Source organism: Pseudophryne corroboree, unplaced genomic scaffold (assembly GCF_028390025.1).
Source record: "Pseudophryne corroboree isolate aPseCor3 unplaced genomic scaffold, aPseCor3.hap2 scaffold_99, whole genome shotgun sequence".
Lineage (NCBI taxonomy): Eukaryota > Metazoa > Chordata > Amphibia > Anura > Myobatrachidae > Pseudophryne > Pseudophryne corroboree.
In genome coordinates this window covers 1,529,631-1,543,159 of record NW_026970570.1, presented here as the reverse complement: position 1 = coordinate 1,543,159, position 13,529 = coordinate 1,529,631, and the positions used below count along the sequence as shown (strand labels likewise).

General features: G+C 36.7%; 2 non-coding genes across 2 annotated transcripts; both read left to right on the top strand.

Annotated features, from left to right (window-relative positions):
* Positions 1-4,728: 4,728 nt before the first annotated feature.
* Positions 4,729-4,892, top strand: LOC135049246 (U1 spliceosomal RNA). Its single transcript, XR_010241012.1, has one exon. It is a non-coding gene; the product is annotated as a U1 spliceosomal RNA (small nuclear RNA).
* Positions 4,893-5,043: 151 nt separating this feature from the next.
* On the top strand, positions 5,044-5,207 carry LOC135049400 (U1 spliceosomal RNA). The gene has a single exon (XR_010241157.1). It is a non-coding gene; the product is annotated as a U1 spliceosomal RNA (small nuclear RNA).
* The last annotated feature ends 8,322 nt before the right edge of the window (positions 5,208-13,529 follow it).

The window sequence follows — 13,529 nt, the reverse complement described above, 5'->3', positions numbered from 1 at the left end:
GAAATTGAAAAGACCCAGGATTTGTTGAAATCTTTTTCTGAAGACAAAGGATTCAATGAAAGAGATCTGAGAGTAAATCGTAAGGTGGAGGATTTTGAAAAAACCTTAGTCTTCAGAAAAAACAACAAACTAAATCGGGATAAATTAGACTATCAAAAGGGAGAGGTTCACACTTACAATAGAAGGAGGGACAACATCTATGACCAAAAACCCTCTAAAAGGGAATTAGGACCCAGACAAAATCTTGAACATAGATTAGGTCATTACAGGGGACCAAGAACCCCAATTGATCGGAGAGATTCCAGGAGTTTTAGGAATCAGGATGAGGGGAATTGGGAACCAAATACCTATAGGAATAGGCATGATAATTTATTCCAACAAAATAGTGTCAAATCCCCAGCCCCATATTCCAAGTGGAGTAGAAGAGACTCTGGAAGGGATGATTGGGTAGATATGGGAGGGAAGAATAGGCAACAGTCGAACACCCATGGTGGCACAAATAATTTTTTGGAGGACAGCCACAGATTCCAAAACCGTCCACAAAGAAAGTACGAAGGAACAGGGTGGTCCGGAAAAAGGCAAAGAGAACAAGAGCCAGAGGAAAGAGAGGAAGAAAGAGTAGGTCAAGTAAAAAACATGAAATTAAAGTGAAGGGAAAAGGGGTTTTTAATTTGTCCTCAAAAAAGTTGGGTCCAGATCAACTGAGATTGCTTGAAAAGGGCTTAAACTTTGCTCCCGCCCAAAAACCCAACTTATTCGATCTATTCGTTGATCTTAATAGATATATCAGAACGCTAAGTAGAAAGCGATATTTTGCGATGAAAAATATGAAGAAAAAAGGTATTGAAGGTAATCCCATTATATTGGATCAGGATGACCAATTAATGGTTGATATATTAGAATCCTTGGCAGATGAATCAACGAATGAGTCGAATAAGGAGGACTATACTAAAATATTTGATGGTAATGGGACAAACAGATTTAAAAATAAGTCTGAGTTTTACCCGCTGACTTATAGAGGGCCCTATATTGAGAGCTTCTATAAGTCAACATTAGAACAATTTAGGGAGATGTGCCAAAAATCAGAGAAACAATCGTTAAAGGATAATTTGAGTACTAAGGAACGATCAGCACTTAAAATCTTGAGGGGGGATCCCTCCTTGACTATTAAACAAGCTGATAAAGGCGGTGGGATTGTGGTAATGGATACAGTGATGTACTTGGCGGAGGCCAATAGACAATTAAACAACGTCCACCTGTATTCAAGACTGACCCACAATCCCACCGCACAGTTTCAAAAGGAATTAAAAATCTTGCTAAATAGGGCAGTGGATTTAGGTGCTATATCCAGAGAAACTCAATGTTTTTTGTTTTCTGATAATCCGGTAATTCCCACGTATTATTGTCTTCCAAAAGTACATAAAACTTTAATTAACCCCCCGGGAAGACCCATTATTGCGGGGGTAGATTCATTGACCAGCAATTTATCTTTTTTTATAGACAGTTTTTTACAGGGTTATGTTGTCAAATTAAAATCACACATTAAGGACACTACACATTTTTTAAATTTAATTAAAAATATTAAATGGCAGTCAACTTATTGTTTTATCACATGTGATGTAGAATCATTATATTCTAACATTGAGCACCAGTTGGGGATTGAGGCAGTGGCATTTTATCTGTTAAGAGACCCTAATATAGGGGAAGAATTGCGGTGGTTGATTTTGGAGAGTATTAGATTTATACTCGAACATAATTATTTTATTTTTGATAAACGATATTATTTACAGACTAGGGGGACGGCCATGGGAACCAGGTTCGCTCCGAGTTTCGCCAACCTGTTTATGGGGCGGTTCGAGGAACAACATGTGTGGACCAGTGATCTCGGGGCGAGCCTGGTTCTTTATGGCCGTTTCATTGATGATTTATTTTTCATTTGGGAGGGGAGCACTGAATCAGCAGAAGAATTTGTTGCCAGTTTGAATTGCAATAATTATGGTTTGAAGTTTACGGGGTACTGCCACCCCACACAGGTCACTTTTTTGGATATAGCACTTAAGATCGAAAATGACATCATTATAACAAATACTTTTGTTAAGGAGGTAGATCAAAACCGATATTTACATTACAAAAGTAGTCATTTACAACGATGGAAGGATAATATACCGAAGGGCCAGTTCCTTCGGATAAAAAGGAATTGTTCCACCAAAGAAGGAGCAAGAGAACAAATGGAATCTCTCTATGGGGCGTTTCTTACGCAGGGGTATCCAATATCTGTTCTTGACCAGGCTTGGAAGGAGGTGGAAAATATGGAAAGAGACCATTTATTGGATACCACCAGCAAAAATACTAGAAAGAAAAATAACAAAATGACGGATAGGACAACAATGTTTGTAACTAAGTATAATACTAGTGCATACAAGATCAAGAGGATAATTAAGAAGAACTTTTCTATTCTCAAGTTGGATGAGATGTTGAACTCCAATGTAGTCCTTAGTGAACAGGTAATATTTCGGAAGTCAGATAGTCTGAAGTCCGCACTAGCTCCAAGTTTTTTTAGGAGACCTGGGGAAAAATCCATGGCTCCAGATGCCCAAGGGGGACAAATAGATACATGGATACCCAAACCGCCATTAGGGTTCCATAAGTGTGGTAGACTAAACTGTACAACATGCAAACACACAAAAAAGAAAACCACACAATTTGTCTCATCTGTATCGGGAGAGAAATTCAATATAAAAAGTTTTCTGAATTGTAGATCCATGTATGTTATCTACGTCTTACAGTGTGGTTGTGGAGCACAGTACGTGGGGCGCACCACTCGGGCACTTCACGTTAGGTTCATGGAGCATAAAAGACAGATAGATAAAAAAGTAGGAAACACCTACCTATACCGCCATATTTTGGAATGCAATGGAGGGAAAAGTGATAATCTACAAATCATGGCAATTGAACAAGTGGCGGTAACCAGTAGAGGAGGTGATAGGTATAAAAGGTTATGTAAGAAAGAGGCTTTCTGGATCTTTAGCCTAAAAACCTTGATCCCGCAGGGTCTGAATGATACGGTTGAGTTAAATAAAATCTAAGTTCAAATGTTTAATATTTATAATATAAATATTTGATTTTTATAAATATCATTCTTGACATATAATATATGGGGGGGTGGGATAGGATATGGTTCCTTATGATGCTGGATTAAGGAGATGGAGATAACAGGATTATGTATAACAATACGAAGGGGTGTAATTATGTATTTGAACCACAAGATGGCGTGTGGGGATCTAAATTATAAATTATAAAGTACAAATTATAATCAAAATTAGTCCCCTTTTATTTCCGAGTAATGATACTGTTGAGCAGTATATTTAATATATTTATCACCTGTGCTAATAAAATAGGATGTGTTGACTAGTATTAATATTGTTCTTAAATACGGTCATATTTGTACTGATGTTGTCAAATAAGACATGGATTACTTGTAATCATGATAAATTAATTATGATTAAACTAAGTGACGTAATCTTGTTGAGCAAATTGCATTAGAGTTCAGTATAATTGAATATGAAGTTGTAGATAATTATGTTTTAAAACGAGGCTTGATTCTGATATTGTTAATAAGAACGATGGATGCAACTTCCGGGTGTGATAATGAGGCTTGGATCGTGTGTTTTAACCAGCTAAAATGGCCGCTGGAGTCTATTTAAAGTTTGTAATAAGACTGAGGCTTGGAACGCACGTTTGAGTGCGCATGCGCGAATGGCCGCGGGAATTTCAAATAAGTGGGGCTATATAAAGTGTTCATTGGGATGATGGTCATTCGAACTGAGGAAGCCGCTGAACGCACTGGGAAGGCGGAGAAACGCGTTTTCGAAGGACCTACTGGCAGTGACTATCACCTCCTGCTTGTTTTACACGATCACCGGCTTCTGGCTACGACAAAACAGCCAGTCCACCTGCAATTGCGGTTAGCCACCAGCAGAGGGAGCCGGAGCACTGTGGACGGATTCCCGTGGATATTGTCTCCAGATATTCTGCAGTAAATGGACAAGCACCAGCAGAGGGAGTCTTTCCAATTGGGACGGTCCTAAACAGACTGTTCTAAAGAGGTGAATGAAAAACTTATCGCCCATGGTAACTATCCATTCAAAGTGATATATGTGTGCACACATCTTTTTCGGGACATTAATTAATTAAGGACATACTCATGCAAGCAGTGTCCGTAAATGCCGAGCTCATTGGTCTATCATTAATCTATGTGGACATTTTGAAGTCAGCTTATTAAAATCCAAGCCTCAGAGAATAAACGTAATTAAGTATATACATTTGTGTATGTGGAGCATTTACATTAAAGGCATCCACTATACACAATATGCATTTTTATGTATGTCAATTTTGCTGCAGCAATATATGTTAATAAAATATGATTTATATGTTTTAAAATTTAATAGTAATTAGCCATTTTTTAATTATTTATTGATTATCTCCGATAAATGGTGGGGACAGCGCTACTGATTTCCTACAGAGGGTCACACCTGTGTGGGTAGTTTTTGTGTTTTTTTGTTCAATATAGGGATTGCAATTATCCCTGTATCAGGAGTAGCAGTCTCCGCCATTGTCTAAAATCTCCTTGATCCAGCGGGTACTGGCGCCGGAGAGTGTATACTTCTGTCCACACAAGGTTGGTGTGTGGGCGGTTGTGTACACATCCAGTATCATCTATCCCAAATCATACTTATTTTGCATAGGAGATACTATTGTCATGAAGATTGTTCTCCCAGGGTGAGGTTCATTCATTGCATTCTGGGTATGCTGACCCCTGTGATTTCCCCAAATGTGGGAAACTCGACTGCATTATTTGTGGTAGTGGTGGACTGTGTTTGTGCTTTCCTCTGGTCAGCTCTGGTAAAAGTCAGATTTCTTTATATCAGATCTTCCTCTAGCCTTGTTCTTCTTTTGAGAGTTCCCTTGTGCTGCCTCAGTTGGATCTCCTTCACTTGAAAGGTAGTGCCCGAGCAGCGACCCTCCCCAGCTCTAGCCCAACTCCTACTAACCTGCCAGGTGAGATACTATGATCATGAAGGTGCTTCTCCCAGGGCAAGGCTCACCCATTGCACTCTGGGTGTGCTGCCCCTTGCGATTTCCCCAAATGTGGGAAACTTGACTGCATAATTTGTGTTTCCCCTGGACGGCTCTCGTATAATTCAGATCTCTTTGTCTCAGGTCTCTCTCCAGCCTAGTATGCTGTCTGTTTCCACTTCTCTTTTCTTGAGCCCATCCCTTCTATAACCTTGTGCACTATCCTGACTTCTCCTCCCGTCTGCTTACTTTGTGCCTTCCAATGCACAATGCAAACTACAGGTAGTGCTGCAGGGCCCACACCCTTTTACTTGCCTTACAGAGCAGCTCTGGAGCTGTTACAGTACCCAGCTGCTGCAAGAAATCAGCTTGAATGCTTTAGGGGCTGGGGCATGGCCAACATGAGCCCCACACCGAAGGAGGGTGGGGTTGTTTATTGCGAACTAGGGGTCATCCAAGCGTCGCAAAAGGCCGCCATGCCCTGCATATCCCTTTTCTCTTTTCATGAGCAGACGAGGGATGAAGCCAACTTTGACCCACTGCTTGGATGACATCACTTGCTGCCTTTCCAATGAAGCAAGTTTAATTTAGTAATAGGTGAAAAACCATCCCTACAAAGGTGTTAATCAGATACTTGGCTTTGTGGACACTTTTCAGAGAACAAATTTGTTAGCATAAAAATAAAGCCAGAAAATGAAGAGCTGTTTAATCACTCAATTGGATTTTTCTGCAAGCGTATTTCTTTTTCTCTGCAACCCACTGCTAAGTTGTGCTTCCTAGCTGTTCTTTTATAAAATCACTTAATCAAATCTAACTCTGATTACATCAGAGAAGGCCAGGTACCCTACACCATAAGAGGGGGTTTGAAATTTTGACTTGTCTACTTAAAGATCACCAAAATCTGATAACAAGGTAAATTACGTCCCTGGGTAGGATTGAACCACCAACCTTTTGGTTAATAACCGAACACGCTAACTGATTGCACCACAGAGACACATTGCAAAAGCATATACTGACAAAGGCTAATAAGCATTCATCTAGAACGTTTCCTAGAAAAACTTTAAAAAGTCAATAATCTGGAGAGTTTTTGTAAGATGTTTCTTCCATCAACCAATGAAGAAACACATTGGTACTTTCCCATGATGAGTGAGTGCTTCAGGATCTCTTGCACTTACATGTGCAGCAGAGTACTGCAATGGAAGCATGCTGGGCCCATAACCCAGAGGTAGGCAGATTGAAACTATCCTCTGCTATATGCATTTTTTTTTTGTTAATTAAAGTAATCCAAAACTGGGATTGATATTTTTGCTCTTTTATTTTTACTTAAAGTACAATAACTTTTATTATTTTAATTTGTTTTAATAGTATATTGACAGTATTGTTTTCTTTCAAAAATCCACTTAATTTTCTTTACCCTATTATTCAAATGGTAATTGACAAAAACAAACTACATTGTCACCAGAAGAGCAATACAAAATGTACAAGTGATATATTAAAATCATCTTTCCAGCTTGAATTTCAATGATGCATTGGGGCAACGATTTTGTGAGAAACCTCTTCACCCTTAAATAAAGATTTTCTTAATTCCTTACCTGTGTGCTAATTAGATATCACCTTGTTTTCACATTAAACAGACTTCCACATGAGAAAGCAGCAAGGATGCAGTGGCGTTAATGTTTCCTGGTGTCAACCTGTATTATTTCAGTAGATATTGAAATGAGGATGCATCTTGCTGCCTTTCCAATGAAGCATGTTTAATTTAGTAATAGGTGAAAAACCATCCCTACAAAGGTGTTAATCAGATACTTGGCTTTGTGGACTCTTTTCAGAGAACAAATTTGTTAGCATAAAAATAAAGCCAGAAAATGAAGAGCTGTTTAATCACTCAATTGGATTTTTCTGCCAGCATATTTCTTTTTCTCTGCAACCCACTGCTAAATTGTGCTTCCTAGCTGTTTTTTTTATAAAATCACTTAATCAAATCTAACTGATTACATCAGAGTAGGCCAGGTACCCTACACCATAAGAGAGGGTTTGAAATTTTGACTTGTCTACTTAAATATCACCAAAATCTGATCACAAGGTCAATTACGTCCCTGGGTGGGATTGAACCACCAACTTTTTGGTTAATAGCCGTACACACTAACTGATTGCGCTACAGCGACACTTTGTGAAAGTACATACTGACAAAGGCTAATAAGCATTCATCTAGAACGTTTCCTAGAAAAACTTTAAATAGTCAATAATCTGGAGAGTTTTTGTAAGATGTTTCTTCCATCAACCAATGAAGAAACACATTGGTACTTTCCCATGATGAGTGAGTGCTTCAGGATCTCTTGCACTTACATGTGCAGCAGAGTACTGTAATGGAAGCATGCTGGGTCCATAACCCAGAGGTAGGCAGATTGAAATTATCCTCTGCTATATGCATTTTTTTTTTGTTAATTAAAGTAATCCAAAACTGGGATTGATATTTTTGCTCTTTTTATTTTACTTAAAGTACAATAACTTTTACCTTTTTAATTTGTTTTAATAGTATATAGACAGTATTGTTTTCTTTCAAAAATCCACTTAATTTTCTTTACCCGATTATTAAAATGGTAATTGACAAAAACAAACTACATTGTCACCAGAAGAGCAATACAAAATGTACAAGTGATATATTAAAATCATCTTTCCAGCTTGAATTTCAATGATGCATTGGGGCAACGATTTTGTGAGAAACATCTTACCCTTAAATAAAGATTTTCTTAATTCCTTACCTGTGTGCTAATTAGATATCACCTTTTTTTCACATTAAACAGACTTCCACATGAGAAAGCAGCAAGGATGCAGTGGCGTTAATGTTTCCTGGTGTCAACCTGTATTATTTCAGTAGATATTGAAATGAGGATGCATCTTGCTGCCTTTCCAATGAAGCAAGTTTAATTTAGTAATAGGTGAAAAACCATCCCTACAAAGATGTTAATCCGATACTTGGCTTTGTGGACACTTTTCAGAGAATAAATTAGTTAGCATAAAAATAAAGCCAGAAAATGAAGAGCTGTTTAATCACTCAATTGGATTTTTCTGCCAGCATATTTCATTTTCTCTGCAAACCACTGCTAAATTGTGCTTCCTAGCTGTTTTTTGATAAAATCACTTAATCAAATCTAACTCTGATTACATCAGAGTAGGCCAGGTACCCTACACCATAAGAGGGGGTTTGAAATTTTGACTTGTCTACTTAAAGATCACCAAAATCTGATGACAAGGTCAATAACATCCCTGGGTGGGATTGAACCACCAACCCTTTGGTTAATAACCAAACACACTAACCGATTGCACCACAGAGACACTTTGCAAAAGTACATACTGACAAAGGCTAATAAGCATTCATCTAGAACGTTTCCTAGAAAACTTTAAAAAGTCAATAATCTGGAGAGTTTTTGTAAGATGTTTCTTCCATCAACCAATGAAGAAACACATTGGTACTTTCCCATGATGAGTGAGTGCTTCAGAATCTCTTGCACTTACATGTGCAGCAGAGTACTGCAATGGAAGCATGCTGGGCCCCTTAACCCAGCGGTAGGCAGATTGAAACTATCCTCTGCTATATGCATTTTTTTTTTGTTAATTAAAGTAATCCAAAACTGGGATTGATATTTTTGCTCTTTTATTTTTACTTAAAGTACAATAACTTTTACCATTTTAATTTGTTTTAATAGTATATTGACAGTATTGTTTTCTTTCAAAAATCCACTTAATTTTCTTTACCCTATTATTAAAATGGTAATTGACAAAAACAAACTACATTGTCACCAGAAGAGCAATACAAAATGTACAAGTGATATATTAAAATCATCTTTCCAGCTTGAATTTCAATGATGCATTGGGGCAACGATTTTGTGAGAAACATCTTCACCCTTAAATAAAGATTTTCTTAATTCCTTACCTGTGTGCTAATTAGATATCACCTTGTTTTCACATTAAACAGACTTCCACATGAGAAAGCAGCAAGGATGCAGTGGCGTTAATGTTTCCTGGTGTCAACCTGTATTATTTCAGTAGATATTGAAATGAGGATGCATCTTGCTGCCTTTCCAATAAAGCAAGTTTAATTTAGCAATAGGTGAAAAACCATCCCTACAAAGATGTTAATCAGATACTTGGCTTTGTGGACACTTTTCAGAGAACAAATTTGTTAGCATAAAAATAAAGCCAGAAAATGAAGAGCTGTTTAATCACTCAATTGGATTTTTTTGCCAGCATATTTCTTTTTCTCTGCAAACCGCTGCTAAATTGTGCTTCCTAGCTGTTTTTATAAAATCACTGAATCAAATCTAACTCTGATTACATCAGAGAAGGCCAGGTACCCTACACCATAACAGGGGTTTTTGAAATTTTGACTTGTCTACTTAAAGATCACCAAAATCTGATAACAAGGTCAATTACATCCCTGGGTGGGATTGAACCACCAACCTTTTGGTTAATAGCCGTACACACTAACTGATTGCGCCACAGCGACACTTTGCAAAAGTACATACTGACAAAGGCTAATAAGCATTCATCTAGAACGTTTCCTAGAAAAACTTTAAATAGTCAATAATCTGGAGAGTTTTTGTAAGATGTTTCTTCCATCAACCAATAAAGAAACACATTGGTACTTTCCCATGATGAGTGAGTACTTCAGGATCTCTTGCAATTACATGTGCAGCAGAGTACTGTAATGGAAGCATGCTGGGTCCATAGCCCAGATGTAGGCAGATTGAAACTATCCTCTGCTATATGCGTTTTTTTTTGTTAATTAAAGTAATCCAAAACTGGGATTGATATTTTTGCTCTTTTATTTTTACTTAAAGTACAATAACTTTTACCATTTTCATTTGTTTTAATAGTATATTGACAGTATTGTTTTCTTTCAAAAATCCACTTAATTTTCTTTACCCGATTATTAAAATGGTAATTGACAAAAACAAACTACATTGTCACCAGAAGAGCAATACAAAATGTACAAGTGATATATTAAAATCATCTTTCCAGCTTGAATTTCAATGATGCATTGGGGCAACGATTTTGTGAGAAACATCTTCACCCTTAAATAAAGATTTTCTTAATTCCTTACCTGTGTGCTAATTAGATATCACCTTGTTTTCACATTAAACAGACTTCCACATGAGAAAGCAGCAAGGATGCAGTGGCGTTAATGTTTCCTGGTGTCAACCTGTATTATTTCAGTAGATATTCAAATGAGGATGCATCTTGCTGCCTTTCCAATGAAGCAAGTTTAATTTAGTAATAGGTGAAAAACCATCCCTACAAATGTGTTAATCAGAAACTTGGCTTTGTGGACACTTTTCAGAGAACAAATTTGTTAGCATAAAAATAAAGCCAGAAAATGAAGAGCTGTTTAATCACTCAATTGGATTTTTTTGCCAGCATATTTCTTTTTCTCAGCAACCCACTGCTAAATTGTGCTTCCTAGCTGTTTTTATAAAATCACTGAATCAAATCTAACTCTGATTACATCAGAGAAGGCCAGGTACCCTACACCATAAGAGGGGGTTTGAAATTTTGACTTGTCTACATAAAGATCACCAAAATCTGATAACAAGGTCAATTACATCCCTGGGTGGGATTGAACCACCAACCTTTTGGTTAATAGCCTTACACAGTAACTGATTGCGCCACAGCAACACTTTGCAAAAGTCCATACTGACAAAGGCTAATAAGCATTCATCTAGAACGATTCCTAGAAACATTTAAAAAAGTCAATAATGTGGAGAGTTTTTGTAAGATGTTTCTTCCATCAACCAATGAAGAAACACATTGGTACTTTCCCATGATGAGTGAGTGCTTCAGGATCTCTTGCACTTACATGTGCAGCAGAGTACTGTAATGGAAGCATGCTGGGTCCATAACCCAGAGGTAGGCAGATTGAAACTATCCTCTGCTATATGCATTTTTTTTTGTTAATTAAAGTAATCCAAAACTGGGATTGATATTTTTGCTCTTTTATTTTTACTTAAAGTACAATAACTTTTACCATTTTAATTTGTTTTAATAGTATATTGACAGTATTGTTTTCTTTCAAAAATCCAATTAATTTTCTTTACCCGATTATTAAAATGGTAATTGACAAAAACAAACTACATTGTCACCAGAAGAGCAATACAAAATGTACAAATGATATATTAAAATCATCTTTCCAGCTTGAATTTAAATGATGCATTGGGGCAACGATTTTGTGAGAAACATCTTCACCCTTAAATAAAGATTTTCTTAATTCCTTACCTGTGTGCTAATTAGATATCACCTTGTTTTCACATTAAACAGACTTCCACATGAGAAAGCAGCAAGGATGCAGTGGCGTTAATGTTTCCTGGTGTCAACCTGTATTATTTCAGTAGATATTGAAATGAGGATGCATCTTGTTGCCTTTCCAATGAAGCAAGTTTAATTTAGTAATAGGTGAAAAACCATCCCTACAAAGATGTTAATCAGATACTTGGCTTTGTGGACACTTTTCAGAGAACAAATTTGTTAGCATAAAAATAAAGCCAGAAAATGAAGAGCTATTTAATCACTCAATTGGATTTTTTTGCCAGCATATTTCTTTTTCTCTGCAACCCACTGCTAAATTGTGCTTCCTAGCTGTTTTTATAAAATCACTGAATCAAATCTAACTCTGATTACATCAGAGAAGGCCAGGTACCCTACACCATAACAGGGGTTTTCGAAATTTTGACTTGTCTACATAAAGATCACCAAAATCTGATAACGAGGTCAATTACGTCCCTGGGTGGGATTGAACCACCAACCTTTTGGTTAATAGCCTTACACAGTAACTGATTGCACCACAGCAACACTTTGCAAAAGTCCATACTGACAAAGGCTAATAAGCATTCATCTAGAACGATTCCTAGAAACATTTTAAAAAGTCAATAATGTGGAGAGTTTTTGTAAGATGTTTCTTCCATCAACCAATGAAGAAACACATTGGTACTTTCCCATGATGAGTGAGTGCTTCAGGATCTCTTGCACTTACATGTGCAGCAGAGTACTGTAATGGAAGCATGCTGGGTCCATAACCCAGAGGTAGGCAGATTGAAACTATCCTCTGCTATATGCATTTTTTTTTGTTAATTAAAGTAATCCAAAACTGGGATTGATATTTTTGCTCTTTTATTTTTACTTAAAGTACAATAACTTTTACCATTTTAATTTGTTTTAATAGTATATTGACAATATTGTTTTCTTTCAAAAATCCACTTAATTTTCTTTACCCGATTATTAAAATGGTAATTGACAAAAACAAACTACATTATCACCAGAAGAGCAATATAAAATGTTCAAGTAATATATTAAAATCATCTTTCCAGCTTGGATTTCAATGATGCATTGGGGCAACGATTTTGTGAGAAACATCTTCACCCTTAAATAAAGATTTTCTTAATTCCTTACCTGTGTGCTAATTAGATATCACCTTGTTTTCACATTAAACAGACTTCCACATGAGAAAACAGCAAAGATGCAGTGGCGTTAATGTTTCATGGTGTCAACCTGTATTATTTCCGTAGATATTGAAATGAGGATGCATCTTGCTGCCTTTCCAATGAAGCAAGTTTAATTTAGTAATAGGTGAAAAACCATCCCTACAAAGATGTTAATCAGATACTTGGCTTTGTGGACACTTTTCAGAGAACAAATTTGTTATCATAAAAATAAAGCCAGAAAATGAAGAGCTGTTTAATCACTCAATTTGATTTTTCTGCCAGCATTTTTCTTTTTCTCTGCAACTCACTGCTAAATTGTGCTTCCTAGCTGTTTTTTTTATAAAATCACTTAATCAAATCTAACTCTGATTACATCAGAGAAGGCCAGGTACCCTACACCATAAGAGGGGGTTTGCAATTTTGACTTGTCTACTTAAATATCACCAAAATCTGATCACAAGGTCAATCACGTCCCTGGGTGGGATTGAACCACCAACCTTTTGATTAATAGCTGAACACACTAACCGATTGCGCCACAGAGACACTTTGCAAAAAGTAAATACTGACAAAGACTAATAAGCATTCATCTAGAACGTTTCCTAGAAAAACTTTAAAAAGTCAATAATCTGGAGAGTTTTTGTAAGATGTTTCTTCCAGCAACCAATGAAGAAACACATTGGTACTTTCGCATGATGAGTGAGTGCTTCAGGATCTCTTGCACTTACATGTGCAGCAGAGTACTGTAATGGAAGCATGCTGGGTCCATAACCCAGAGGTAGGCAGATTGAAACTATCCTTTGCTATATGCATATTTTTTTGTTCATTAAAGTAATCCAAAACTGGGATTGATATTTTAGCTTTTATTTTTACTTAAAGTACAATAACTTTTACCATTTTAATTTGTTTTAATAGTATATTGACAGTATTGTTTTCTTTCAAAAATCCACTTAATTTTCTTTACCCTATTATTAAAATGGT